We start from the raw sequence: 14,743 nt of genomic DNA on the forward strand, positions 1-14,743 counted from the left end.
CGCCCAACCCAAGATGGCTCCTGTTGGGTCTACAGCATCAGAGGAAAGAGACAAACAAAATATATCAATTAAAAAAAAATAACATCTTATATGGGAATTCTACAATAATTACTCAATATTAGGCTATTGTAATAGGCTATAGAATTGAACAAGCTATTATGGATTATTTAAAAATTAATTTATAATTAAATCAATTAATTCTTATTCTTACACATGACCTTGTCATTGGTCTACTGGAATCAGTGGAATGTCCAGTATTTGGAGTCACCTCTGAAGCGATTCTATCTCCCCATCTAGTGGCTATTTATCAGAAATGAGACTGTCATATGGAATGCTTCCATAAAACCCACGTGCCCTGCAATTGACAAGAACATGAAGCATGCAACTAGGGGAAGAGTCATGGACATTCCTCATCTTATCGGTTTTGGGATATATGACATTTAGAAAACAAACATTTTATTAAAACGGCAAACAAGATCAAGATCCCCCAGAATTCTGCCACTTCTCATATGCGATTATCTTTTGTCTTATGTCTCATATTTAGATATTGAGGTAATGATAACATTAGACCCCATGATAAACTAACGTCTTATTGTCCTATGCACTTGGCTTCACTAAGGCTTTCTAGTTCCCCTAAAACATAAAACTGGACATGGCTGCATTTCCTAAACACCCTGAGTCACAAAGACTCATATATGCTTAAGTTATTTGTATTTAAACATAAAGCAGACGGCTTGGTAGGTTGACCTTCATGGAAAGTCTGTTGGAAATGGTAAAAATGGATGGGGCCTCACAGAACGTAGGAAGAACCTGGTCAATAATGGAAGTGCTTAGCATTAAGACTCACCTGATACCCGTAAAAAGTGCGGTTCTGTTTAGTCTTAGAATGTATGAGAAATCCAGCAATGATAGATGGGGCTTTGCTACGATATGTAAAGATTGAGGTTCTATAGATCAGTGGTGTTCAACTTGAGGACCACACTTTTTGCGGTAAACAATGCTAATTGTTTGATAAGTTTATGTTCATACAATAAGTGTTTGAATTGTAGAGAGGGTTCAGCCATCTGATGTAAGTTTTGCCATCCCATTTTGATCAAAAAAAGGTTTTCCTCCTCCTGTTAGCCCCAACAGGCATTTGTGGCTTCAGTTACCTTCTTCAAAGCCTTTATTTTATCTATGGATTTAGGTGGATAATACAAAGGCGAATCAGTCACTAACCTATGGAATTATATATCTAGTGGACTCACATGGTGTCCATATTGACTTCAAAACTGATTGTCTTCCTGAGTTGAGATTTTTCACTAAAGTTTTTTGTGTGTTTATGATAAAACTCAAAAGGTTTCCAGGTGTTGAAGGACCTGATGAGGCTCAACTCAAGACAGTTGGACACAATGTATCCAGCATTTCAGAGACAACTTGACTTTTGAGGGGGATGTCTGTACAGTAGGTATGCCCTATGTGACATAATATATACACACTTCAATTAATTTCTTTTCCAGTACAAACATTTGAAAATCTGCAATTTTTGTCAACAAATTATAAAATATTACAAAAATGTAACTGAAAAAATAGACCTTTTAATCAGTAGCTGAAGGACTATTTTTTTTTCTTTTTACATTTTCTTAAATGTATAATGAAAATACCCTGATTTTCTCTCTTATATGTATAAATCAAAAATATGAATTGCATTCCTTTTGTATATTTAGCAAACCAATCAATTTATTTTGAATGATTAATCACATAAAAGCAACACAAAACAGGAAATGTGTTTCAGATTAAAAATGCAACAACCTATCAGTGCCTGATTTTGTGTCATGTGATAATTAACTGTTCCCAACAAAAAGTAAGAATGAGTTAAAATTTCACATGATTAAATAATTATTTCTGACAGTGATTTCGACATTCAACAGCACTAAGAATGATGTTTCTGACGCTGAATTTAGTTATAAATGTGTTAAATTCAACAGAGCAGGTGGAAGAACCTTTAAACATGGCATTAGGGGATGACTAATCGACAGTGAATTAGCAGACTGTCTGTTAACGTCTATTACGAATGTCTGTCTGGCATTTTCTGGGGAAAGCAGTTTCTCTGCAAGTGAAAAGGGGACAAAATAAATCAAAGGTATTCTGAAACGGCACTGCTTTACGGCGCCCGCGATTGAGCTGCGAACAAAATCATCACTGACCCCCCCGTAGCGGGACGCTTTGCAGTTACCATATTGAAGCAAAAGCAAAAAATGATCACATTTGGCAAAGAGGAGAAGATTGGAGGATCTTTAAATTAAAATATATGCATATATTTATATTATTTAAATATATATACCGTATATATATATATGTGTGAATAAATGTATATATGGTTGTGTTTAAGGATAGTATACGATCCCAGGAGCCATATGCCTATCCCATGCATGTTTAAATTCCCTCACTGTATTACCCTCTACCACTTTGGCTGGGAGGCTGTTCCACTTATCTGCCATAGAAATTCTACAACTGTTTTCCCTAGCATGGGGGGGAGACATTTTCTGTGACACCCTGTGCTTCCTGCTTTACCCAACTGCCGTGCTGAGAAAATTTAAAAGGGGAATTGATCATATGTAGACCCCATTTTTGTTGGCATTTAGTTCCGTGTCGTCTTCTGAATGAAATAAACTTTAGATGTGAATGTGCGGCCACATCATTCCTTCTTGGGGATCTCTGTTCCAAACATCTGGCCATCCAAATCTCAGGAAATTAAATGAACCTTTCTCTAGATAAAATCACCGCAGTCCAGATTATTTAAAATATTTGCCAAATAATAGAAAAAGAAACATGTTTTTGGTTGTGTGTTTTCAGACATCATCTGTAGAATAATAATTGAAAACGAAAATTGTCATTTTTTTTAAATTTCATTTCAAAATCTTTGGGTTCGGATAAAATTTGGAATGGGTTTTCATCCGGAAATGGGATTCGTTGCACACAGATATCTCCCTCTCTTGTGTCCCCCCAGCTTATCTCCTCCATTCATTTGCCCCCTCTTCAAAATCGCTTGCGCTCCCACCTAGAGTCTACCTCCACCCACCAAACCATCTGACCACCAAACCACCTGACAGAGCCCTACCAATACCAACCAACTACCCTGTGGCAAGAGGTGGCCACCCAACCTCCATACAAGAAGAGCTCGGCTTCGGAGCCTTATGACGTGGCATTGAAAGGATATGATGCATATTGTTTGGAGAGAATGATGTCATGGTGGGTTGAGAATATGTAATTTCTGGTTACCCACAGAATCACAAACTGAGATTGGATATTTGAAATCCTTTAGGAGGAATAAAAAAAAGTTCTTGGTTATATCACTCACTCATATATTATGTGGACTGTAGTATATAATCATTATTATGTTATTATTATTATTATTATTATTATTATTATATTATCTTTTAGTAATGTAGCGCTAACAAGAGAATATACATATTATTTTTTTCATAAAGTTATATTTCTTAATATGGATTTTTTAATACATATATTTGCAAAAAAAATGAAGAATTATCTCTCCAAGAACACAGAACACAATACATAATTTATAGAATATTATTGATTTCTCTTCATAAACTTTTTTTTAAAGTAGTTTCTAAAGTTTCCATCAAAAGATAAATTATATTACTAATGCCTCTTTTTACGAGAAAAGACAATAAATCAACATGTGCTTTGTTTTTTGACGTGGGGGGAAAACTCCCATTAAGTTTGACTCAGTGTCTAAAAATTTGGCTGCAGACATTAGTGACCATAGTGAATTACCACGTATAGGAATATATGACACATTCTAACACACATGAGATGAGGTTAGCTCTATGTTATGTCTTATATATATATATATATATATATATATATATATATATATATATATATATATATAAATATATATATATATAGTTATTTATTCCCATTTAGTATATTCGCACATTCGTTCCCGGAAATCTTGATATGTGTGAATATATACTTGGGAACAATTGCTTTTTAAATATTAATATGAATTTATATACATTAATATAACTCACATAAGACTTTTCAAGACCCGGTCTAAGGATTTTAAGTATTATCACCCAACATTTTTGAGTATTTTTAAATACCTATCTATCCTGTCTTCTATGAGAATCAGGTTAGCTTCTTAGTACGGTAACGTTTTTCCAAAATTCTAAACTCATTTTTTCCCGTCTTGTAATATAATTTAATCGTTATTATCTACTAGACAAAAAGAAAATACGAGCCCAACTAATCTTATGTACATAAAACAGTCAAGAAGGATGTTGGTAAAGTTCTATACCACCATGTATTATTATTATTATATTATTATTTTTATTATTATTATTTGTATTATTATCTTTTATTTATATAGCGCCAACCATTTACGCAGAGCTTCATACAATACATATATTCAAGGGGTCGGATAACACTAGAATTGACAGACTAAGACAAAACTGATACGTTAGGTGGAAAGAGCTCGGCTCGCAAGCTTACAATCTAGAGGGAAATAAAACATTCTTGAAGGTAATCTCTTCTCTTTATACATCTCCCAAGTGGATGTTCCTAATAGGAGAGACTAGGAGTTATTTTGTGAACCACAATGCAGTTAAGTTAGGGAGTCCTAGTTTCATCTAGCGATTTGATGTATGATGGGAGGTGTATATGGAAAAGAACGATAGAATACAATGTTCTAGATACTTTTACAAAGCCAAGCACTAACTTTTGGACGCATGTGCAACACTGTTACCGATAAATACGTAGCCAAGAAAAGTAGGACTTTTCCTTTAAAATACGTGTTTCAAGCACCTATTTTCTTTAGAGACATTTGGAAGTCATCTATATAGTTAAAAGGTACATGTGCAGATAATGAATCAGGACTAAAAAATAATTAAGGGGTCATTCAGAGAACAACTCAACCTCATCTCCAAACCACTTTCCTTTAACCAAATGCTCAAAATTAGACCTCAATTTCAGCCTCCTAATACGATTGAAAGTTGCCCGACATCAAGATCTTTTAAGATACTCTTCCTGATTTCCTCTCATTATCTAATTTCTGACATTCATTATTTTGTAAATAGTTCAGAGGGTTATCAATCACAATGAATTCATGGCCGTCAGCTACATCCCATTCTGACAGACACTTTTGGTTTGCTGTGGCAGATGGATCTTGGCAGCCTCTGTTTATACAGTCGATGAGCTGTAATGAGTCACTTGAATGATGATTCAATGATTTTTTCACATTTAAATGTTTCCCACCTTGTACATGATGCCAATGAAGGGTAAAATCAGCATTTATAACATTCTGTTAGGAGACGGCTAAGGCATATTTCTATGAATGTTTGTGGTAAGCGCACCAACACAATTACACCTATAGATGGCAGCGTTTATAGACTCGAAAGCTTAGTTTTTAGGGGAAGGTGGGGAACATATGGTACCAATGCCACATTTACATCCAATCCAATCACAGGCACAGTAAGACATCTCTGTAAAGGAACTTTTTAGAAAACATCAACGGAATCAAAAACCTGATAAAGAGTTTGCTACCATATAATTCTCCTGGTTTTTTTCACAGAAACTCCAATGAATAAAAGAAAAATAGGGCATCATAGCAGTTCAAAATTGTCAACTCCATGTTTATTATGGGTGTGTAAATTACATTTTGCTGAATCTTCCCTTTTCAGGGCCTTGTGAGATTTCTGTAAAAAAATTGTAGCCTCCCATTTCTGCTGGACGTTGGTCTGATACACAAGTTCAACATTTAAAGGCGCCAGGTTCTATTCTAGACCCAATATCTAAAGGGAAGGCATTGAGAAGGTAAGTATGCCTAGTGGAAGGAGATGGTTGATTGATGTGCTTCATCTGGTTCTCTCTACGGTCAACTCTTTTTTTATTAAGTCTGTTGTAAATTTTTACTCTCTTCCTTGCCTCTTGCTCTGGAAAAATACCCTGCGTGTCCAACTGCCCTTGCTCAGAATGGGGTGATCCCTGGCGTTCTACTGTAAGGAGCAACGCAAGAGATCATTCGGAATTTTAAGGTATCGTCACGCCTTGATGTTCTCTAGAGGTCCATGATAGAGCTATAGATTTTATGAGATACGGGCGGAAAATGCTTTAATCAAAAGCGACCTAGAAAAACAGACATCTGGAATGAAAAGGATACATTGACCCATATGTTCACCGAACCATATGAGAAAGGAAATTACACTTAGATAGTTGATACCAGAGACAAACCTCAAGTGCCAAGGTAAACAAGACAAGAAAGAGCATGTTGAGGACTTTGTACACCCCAACGGTAGTCATTAATAGACAAGACCTCGAAGAGAGTGAACATTATCTGGGAAATGCTCTCATGTACAATGGGAAATAGCTGTGATATCTGGACATTTTTCCGGGCATGTGCGTGTTTCGACAGGAATATTAAACTGGTTGAAATACTTTAAAAAAAACAACAAAAAAATGATTAATTTGGAAAGTCACCATAACTGAAATAGTGATATAGTCCCACAAATGTAGAATTTGTATGCCTATTATTTGCAGATGCACCTCGTCCACCAAAGTCACATCTGTATATGAAACGATGATGATGTCGTCTATGACATATACTTTTTTTTAACGGCATTTAACAATATATTTAATTCTTAGAATTCCTGGACAGCCTTAATAAAATTGCGTACATATTCTGGGTGAACAACTGAACTTTCTTTGCAGTCATATAGGTTATCAAAGACCCTAAAATATCTTTGGATGGAAAGGGTGTGGTTGAAGTACTAGCCGCACCCTCTTTAAGGTTTGACCCACCTACTTTTGTCCATAAATGGCAATTTTTGTATTTGCTTCTGCTGAACCTTTATTTTTTTAAAGCAGAGTCCACATGTCTCCATTGTGCCATTGCTACAACTTCTTGTAAGCTCTGGGTTCATGTGTTGGTTCGAAGTTCCATCCCTACCTCTGGACGGGAAGCTGACAATCACTGGAAGGAAGTTGCTCCCATTAAAATCAATGGGAGAACTTTCTGCACATGTGCAAAGGGGTCATAGCTGGGTGGTGGGGGAAACACATATGCGGAGACCCCCATGTATTTGCAAGGGGGGCACCATGAAAATTTAAAGGGACCTCGTAGCTATCATATGCGTTGAAGCCTCCCTTACACAATGTAACCCCTAAGCAATGGAATTCGGCAGCCCTAATTTTAATGGAGCAGTATATATCCTCTTTTCTTGTGTATCAATGTTAAATTATTCCCTTTTTTTCTCTAGGTTTTCGTTTGTTTTAATATCTTCCCCAGACAGGGGCGGAATTATGCTACCTCAACATCGTACAGGGCAGGATTTGGGAATTAGTTTTCAAATCTGGGGCTCCGTGTTTACATTTCCATTGGGTTTCCGCTAATTGATATCCCCTTCTTGCCGTACGCACAGTCCTCCAGCCGCTGAACGCGTACATAAACAGAAGAAGTGGTCTTGTGGTTTCGGAATCCTGGAGTGAATTTTTGAAACATTGCACAATTGAACAAGCCCTTCTGTCTTTATGGAATAAGCATTCCTCTGAAACTTTTTGCCCATCTGGCAGATACATTTATTGTTATTTTTTTCCCCAAAGCCAGCGATTTATTTCATCTTAAGCCCCGTATATTTATTTCTGTATTACTTCATGTGCTAAGCAGTCCTTCTGTTCCAGGTTCACAGAGATTTCTATCGTTATTTCTTGTAAGTGCTGCTAAGGCAGGAACATTTGATGACACCGGGTAGAGAGGTTTTTAGGAATTTAAGCTTCTATGATGTTAATCCCAGGAGCTAGGTTAGCCATGGCTCCTAAAATGTTATAGCTGCTCTCCCCCTATTATTGTTTAAGATTTTGGAGGTAACAATCCTTTGTGTAGAATAACGATGTTGTGGTTTCTGCCCTTAAATATATAGGTTTGTGTAAGAAGTAAAAATTTTCAGCAGTCATGGCAGCCTGACAAGGGTTGACGTTGAAGAACATCAATGTCTTCTTCTGTAATTTACCCTCAGAAACAGAATCTGCCAGCAGATCGTCCCCACCATTTAGTCTCCCATTTTTCCTTCTGTAAACCTTAATCAGTCGTTGGTCTCGTCCTAGATTCAGGAGCCGTGTGTCTGTCTCATGCGTGTTTAAATTTTCTTTACTGTATTATCCTGTGTTCCCCAGCATGCATCCTACCATAACCCTATAGCTTTTGTTTTAGAAAATCAGCCCTGATTGTCTTTGATGGAACATGAATCTACCAACATGAAGTTGATTATGTATCTATAGGTTTGGCCCGTAGTCTCCGGGTTAATCTTTGCTTCCCTTGGTCTTCGGATGGATTTTTTCTTTTTCTGGGCTGCAGGGTGGGCATGATATCAACAATCATATGACAATTTTATATATATTCTCACCAACTGTTCTTACTGTGTCTGTCTATATCGTCAAGCATAACATTAATATAATAGATGTGATCTCCATTAGAACATTAATATAATAGATTGATCTCCATTAGAACGTTCGCCAAGCTGAGACATTCCACCATGTAATAAATATGGCCACGTATAACAATAATAGTTTTTTTCCCCAAAAAAGGTCCTTGACACTAGTCCCAATCTTGCGTTGCCCTTCAGCATAAAAATCATATACAAAAAAAAAAAAAGAATCTGGCAAGTGACAAAAGAATTCTTCTGGATCGTGTGGCAGAATGTTACGGTTTGATCTGATATGTATTAAAACAGCATGCTTCGGGATTCTGTCTGAACCTTAGATGGGGTTTTGGACCATCCGACGTAACAGATGCTCCGATACATCTGCTGATATGCTGAAGGGATGGTATGACAGATGGATATCCAGTTATTATCGAGACCTTTTTTTCCCCCTATGATGTGTGTATTAAACATTTATTTTTTTGCTTTGCCATAGACAAAGCTGTGTTGCCTTAAGCGATAGATTGCACATGCTATGATGGGATGAGATCAAAGTGCTGACTCTTTAGAGGAGAATCACTGTCTTCTACGAGATCGAATCTGGTGAGCAGGCACATTTTCATGGAGATAAAGGATCGCGATGATAACTTTTAGGGTAACCAATCGTTCCTCAGAAAACCCCCTTTTGAATATAATTTGTTCAACAAGGAAGAGTATGTGATATTTGGAGCAGAGATGATAAGATATGGCCGATGTTGAAATGGAAGGAAGTAGTAGGGTCTCTATCAGAAATCTTGAGACTCAGTACAAATCTAAAGTCAGGGCCCTCTTGCTCCATCCACCCTGGGGCCACCAGCATACCCGGGAACTCTCTGGGTTTAGCCCAGAGATTCCAGGTGAAGTGCTGTTTCTCCGGGTCACTGGGGAAAAAACTCCACGTCCACTTTCCCTCCAAAAAAGGAGTGTATCCCACGGCATCAGTGGGTACTCCTACCCACATCCCACAGGCATGGCCACCAGTGCTTATGGTCTGAAAAGGGGCTGCCAGGCCTCAAAGTCCAGAAAGGAGACCAATGAGTGGGCCCATGACGTCATGGAAGCCGGCCCCCACTGCTTGCCCAGGCCCTACACATGGGTACTGATTGTATCCCACTGATGGCAGCCCGGGAAGAACATTATAATGCTATGGTAGTTATTTGTAAAGATTTATATAGAGAATTTTACAAGCACCAACCCTTTTCTTAATCCAGAAAAAGTAAATCCGATTGTGCCTGAGAAATCCCTCTGCAGACCTGGAGGCCGCCATTGCTGTCAGTCATGTGATATGTTGGGTGACTTTCCCTGCTTAAACACCACACTGAGCTGACGCTTTATGGCGATGCTAACGAAGTCAGTTTCTCCATAGATTTTTTTTATTAGTCAAAGTGTCCGACTGGGTGGTTAAGACTGAGACATTATATTGTTTCCCCACAGGCAGTATGATAAGGAGTCAAGGTGTTTGTCTAGTAGATTGGGCTCAGATAACAGCGAGAACTGGCTGCTATGCAGCTGCCTGAAAACATTATATTATGGGGCAAAAACTACAAATAAACTTATTTATAACCTGATACTAGGAATATAACTTGCTGGGAGTTCCCCTTAAAGACATTATATTTCTATATTTTTTGAATTACCTATAAAAAGGTGCTGTATTTTGTCAGCAGGATTTTCCCAAAAGTTAGATATTCTATCTGTAAACGCAACGCACGGCCAGATTGCTGGACTTGGCATCTTACACGGAAAGTTTTACGCATCCCTTTAACTCCGGTTTGTTGGAGAAGCTGACATCTGAAATGCCAATTTCTTTCCAACCCCACCTTTTTTTTTAACAATAACAAATCTCAAGCATTCATCGGGTTTCCAAATGTAAGTCAAGTCCAAGAAACACGACTTCTTCACTTAAACAAAATGTATAGAGCAAGAATGGCTGGAGGGGATGTCACAATTAATGCTTAAACGATCATTTATACATCAAAAGTTTGGAACCTCTTCCAAAATGTAACACTTGTAAAGGACTGACTCTTTACATTTTGTTTTACTTTAATCTTATACATCAACACAAAATCAATCATGAAAAAACATATACCCCATTAGCCAAGCCTTGCTGTAGGTGGTCGTTGGCTGGGTATGCCTGGCCACACCGCATGCGTATAAAAATGTTTGTCCGCGTACATGTCATGTGGCCTTAAAATGCCAGGGCTGTTTAGAGATCCCCAGTCTAGCTGTTAGTTGAGGGCACATACAGCAGTTATGTGGTTTATGGAAGCATTTTGTTCCAAACTGATGTAAGAACAATGGCGAAACTTGCTCCTGATGTCACACTACCATATATGGAAGTGAAAATCTGATCTGAAAGGTTTGCTCCAATCAGATTTTTCGGATGATACTTGGAACATCATGCGCTGTTACAGAATGTTAGATATTGTGTTGGATTGAACCTGGAACCACACAACGTAATCTTATCGATCATCTTAAAATTTGTATAGATGGGCACCCTGAGGTTGGTTTGACCTGGCTTCTGAGAAGAAGACTAAGCTGGTAAAAACTCTCTCTTCTCTTCTATGTTTGAACCCTTGGGAATGTTCTTCTCGGACGTGGTTAAGAACTTTTTTTTACCCATTTGGCAAGCCTAACTCGTTCCTGTGCAGATCAACCTCAACTTTTGATGTTCTACTGGCTACCTTGAAACCTTCATGTAAACCTTATGTCTCTTTGTGACCCACATTTCTTGTAGGCTTGAGCGAGTCGTCAGAGATTACGCGCTTGAATTTCCAGAAACATAAGCAAGAGAACCCAAGAAAGACGATCTAGACACGCAGTCTATGTGGTCTTGAAGCTATTATAAAAATTCCTATTGAATTATATATGTTTTCCAAGACTGCTGCGTACAGTAATCACTCTCTTTCATTCAGGGAGGTAATAATTGCACGTTCCTGTTTTAAGTAAAGCCACTCCGCGTGTGTCATTGAGAATATATTTTTACATTAATAAGAGAGAGGACCCGAGTCCCTGTTTTTTATTTTTTATTTTCTTGATTTTCTTTCGCTATGTAGATCCTCAAAGTTCATATTTTTGCATAAAGCTCCAGATCATCCCAGACCGATGCTACAATGAAAGGGACAGTTTGAGGTCCTAGACAGGTTTTATGGATTCTTGAAAAGGATAACCAAGTATTAACTTTATGGAGAAGCTACAGCTCCAGAGCTGCAGCAGAAAACCTCATTGATGGTCCGACGATCGTCAACACTGATTGGCTCAGCACCTCGGACAGCAAAAACCTGGGGGTGGGGAGAGGAGCAAATGCACATGGCGGGTCTTCTGCAGAATCCCCCCTATGTGTTCGAAAGATGGACGCCATGCTTATTTAAAGGGACCTCCCAGCTATCACTTCCATTAAAGTGCCTGTGATGGCTGGAGTGTCCCCTTACTGTAATGGCTGTAACGACTGCTCGTGTATAGACCGTATATGTTGCATGAAGCACTTTATTTATTGAAATTAAATATATATATTTTTATTATGGCTAACAAAGTTTTTCAGTATAAATAGATGGGGGTGGTTGTTGGGTATGCGAACCTACGGCAAAAGCGAGTGAATTTGTTCAATCAGACAGCCAAGCTTAGTCATCAAAGCGAGTCGATCTGTTGCCAGACATGTTCCATTCCGCAAAGTGTTTCTTTTCTGGAGGCCAGCGAATGCCCAGCTGCATTACAATCGCAGAAGACGGGAGACATTACACACAACCGGTGGAAAACGCACGGAAAGGAAAGTGAACGCTGGGTGAGAAGTTCTTATGCCGCACGCCGTAAAAAAATAAAAATAAAATAAAAATGAGAAGGTTTTTCCAGCTTCTGACACAGAACGAGTGATTTATCATAGTGGAGAGTGAGAGGTTTCTACAGAAAGAAAAGTTACAATTCTAAATGGAATTATTTCTAGTTATAAAACACAGAAGTTTCAGAAAGTGGTTTATTACTGGAAACAAGGAAAATAAAATGCCTAAAGAGACACTTTAATGCATATAATAGCCGAGAGAGCCCTTTAAATTTAAATTTACAATTTGCCCCTTTTACCCCCCCATAGGTTATATGTATATATCTACTTGCACGTGATATACTCATTATTATTATTATTATTATTATTTTGGGTCATACCATATAGAATCTGAAGATCAGACTCTTCCCTTTTGCATGCAATTTTTTTGCCCCTTTTTTGTTTTTCAATATTTTATTTATTATTATTATTATTATCCTTTATTTATATAGCGCCAACAGTTTACGCAGCGCATAATACAATACATAAATTCAAGGGATATGACAAGACAAGAATTGACAGACTAAGACAAACCGATACATTTGGTGGAGAGAGCCCTGCTCGCAAGCTTACAATCTAGAGGGAAATGGGGTGACAAACATAAGGCATAGAGAAAGGGTGAGAGGTATTGTGGGGGTTGTATCGATGACAAGGAAGTTCTAGCAGCTAAGATGGCGCGGCTTCTCTGAAGAAGTGGGTTTTTAGATGTTTCTTGAAAGTTGGGAGGGAGGGAGAATGCTGAAGGTTCCTTGGGAGAAGATTCCAGAGATATGGGGCAGCTCGAGTGAAATCTTGTAGACGGGAAAAGGAAGAGGTGATGAGTGAGGAGGAGAGCCTTAGCCCATGGGAGGAACGTAGGGATCGAGTAGGAGAGTATTTGCTAATGAGGTCAGAAATGTACGGAGGAGCAGTATTATGGATGGCCTTATATAATAATTTTATTTGGACCTTTCTAGATATCCGTCAGTCGTTAATCCTAAATAAGTCAGAATTAATCTTAAGTATCCCATCCTCGCTCTTAAATCTTATAGCAATTCTTTTTCTGAAGCCCTGGTTTAGGGTGATTTTGCGAGTTTAGATCATTGTCGGTTGTAAGGTAATCATGACTTCTTCAAACAACTTTCTTTTTGACAAGATCCAGAAGTAGTTCTTATTGAGACCTATAGAATGCCTCAAAAACATCAACATTAAACCATTTTGGGTCTATAGTCCTTAAATGATGTCTTACCTTTTCTACACATAGAGCTGGGAAGCCAAGAAATAAATCTATATTTTTAGTTTAAAATGACGTTTTTTTAAAAAATGTATTTTTTTATGGTATGATTATTTTTTTTTCATGATCTTTATTATTTTTAAAAATATTTCACAAATAGCAGTTTTATGTAAGAAGGCAGAAGAAGCCATTAACGCACTTACCCCACTTTACGACGCTCTAGGTTGGCCCAATTCCTGCAATCTCGTAACACATGCTTGGAACCCAAAACTCCTGGCCTGGGCCACCCCCTTCCCTCTTAGGTACCTAAACCATTTAGTAATCACCTTTTTGGTTGGTTTCAAGGATGGCGTCCCTGAAATGATCTAATGCAGGTTTAACTTGACTTATTCTAAGCCCGCCATCATTTGGAAATTGCTATGACATCACCGAGAGAGCTGCTTTAATATATAACCATATGGTATACATTCCTTGACTATTACTTCATAGAAGCAGATACTTCATAGAAGCATGTCCCGCTCGCAATATTTCCTAGAAATATACTTTTATGAAACAGCTTGATTTTTGAAGATCCAGAAAGCCTCAAGACGTGGCCTTCTGTGGCTATCCAAATTAAAAGAAAAAGTACATTACACCAAAGAGTGGAGATGCCGGTGGTTCTTTAGTTTTAACTAATTAGTTACTTACTCAGGGCTGGACCCGGCACTTTAAGGCTGGCGGCCACCTGATGACATCAATGTGGCCGACAGCTGCCTATGTGGCATGCGTTTGCCTGGTGTGCCAGATGGTCAGTCCAGCCTGTGCTTAATTATTACATTTATTCATTATTTATTCTTATATTCTTTTAACGATGATGAGTAGAACTCAAGACCCAAAGATTCCGTTGAATCTTTCTTAGGTCAATAAAGCAATGTAACTCTCTTCGTTACCGTTCTACCTAAAGAAACGTTGCTTTAATAGTCCTTTATGGGGTATCTCTCCGGATCTATAACCCCATATAACGTGTTTCCATGTAGAAATCAGACTTGGCTTTCTTCTTTAACTTGCATCTTCTTTTTCCTGGCCTTAAACCCAATTGTTAAAAAAAAAAAAAAAAATGCCCAGCCTATTTGAGAAACGGCTCATCCACTCAATAAAAGACATCGTAAAACCCTCTTTGTCTTTCAAATTTCCTGCAATATCCGAGAGTACAGTCAGAGCGTCAGCGAAAAGTAGAACCATGTTCAACCATCCTGCACGTCCCAGTGTAGACCATATCATATT

The sequence above is a fragment of the Sceloporus occidentalis genome, unplaced genomic scaffold (genome assembly GCF_023333645.1).
Source record: "Sceloporus occidentalis isolate IW3139 unplaced genomic scaffold, rSceOcc1.0.p SCAF_127, whole genome shotgun sequence".
Classification (NCBI taxonomy): domain Eukaryota; kingdom Metazoa; phylum Chordata; class Lepidosauria; order Squamata; family Phrynosomatidae; genus Sceloporus; species Sceloporus occidentalis.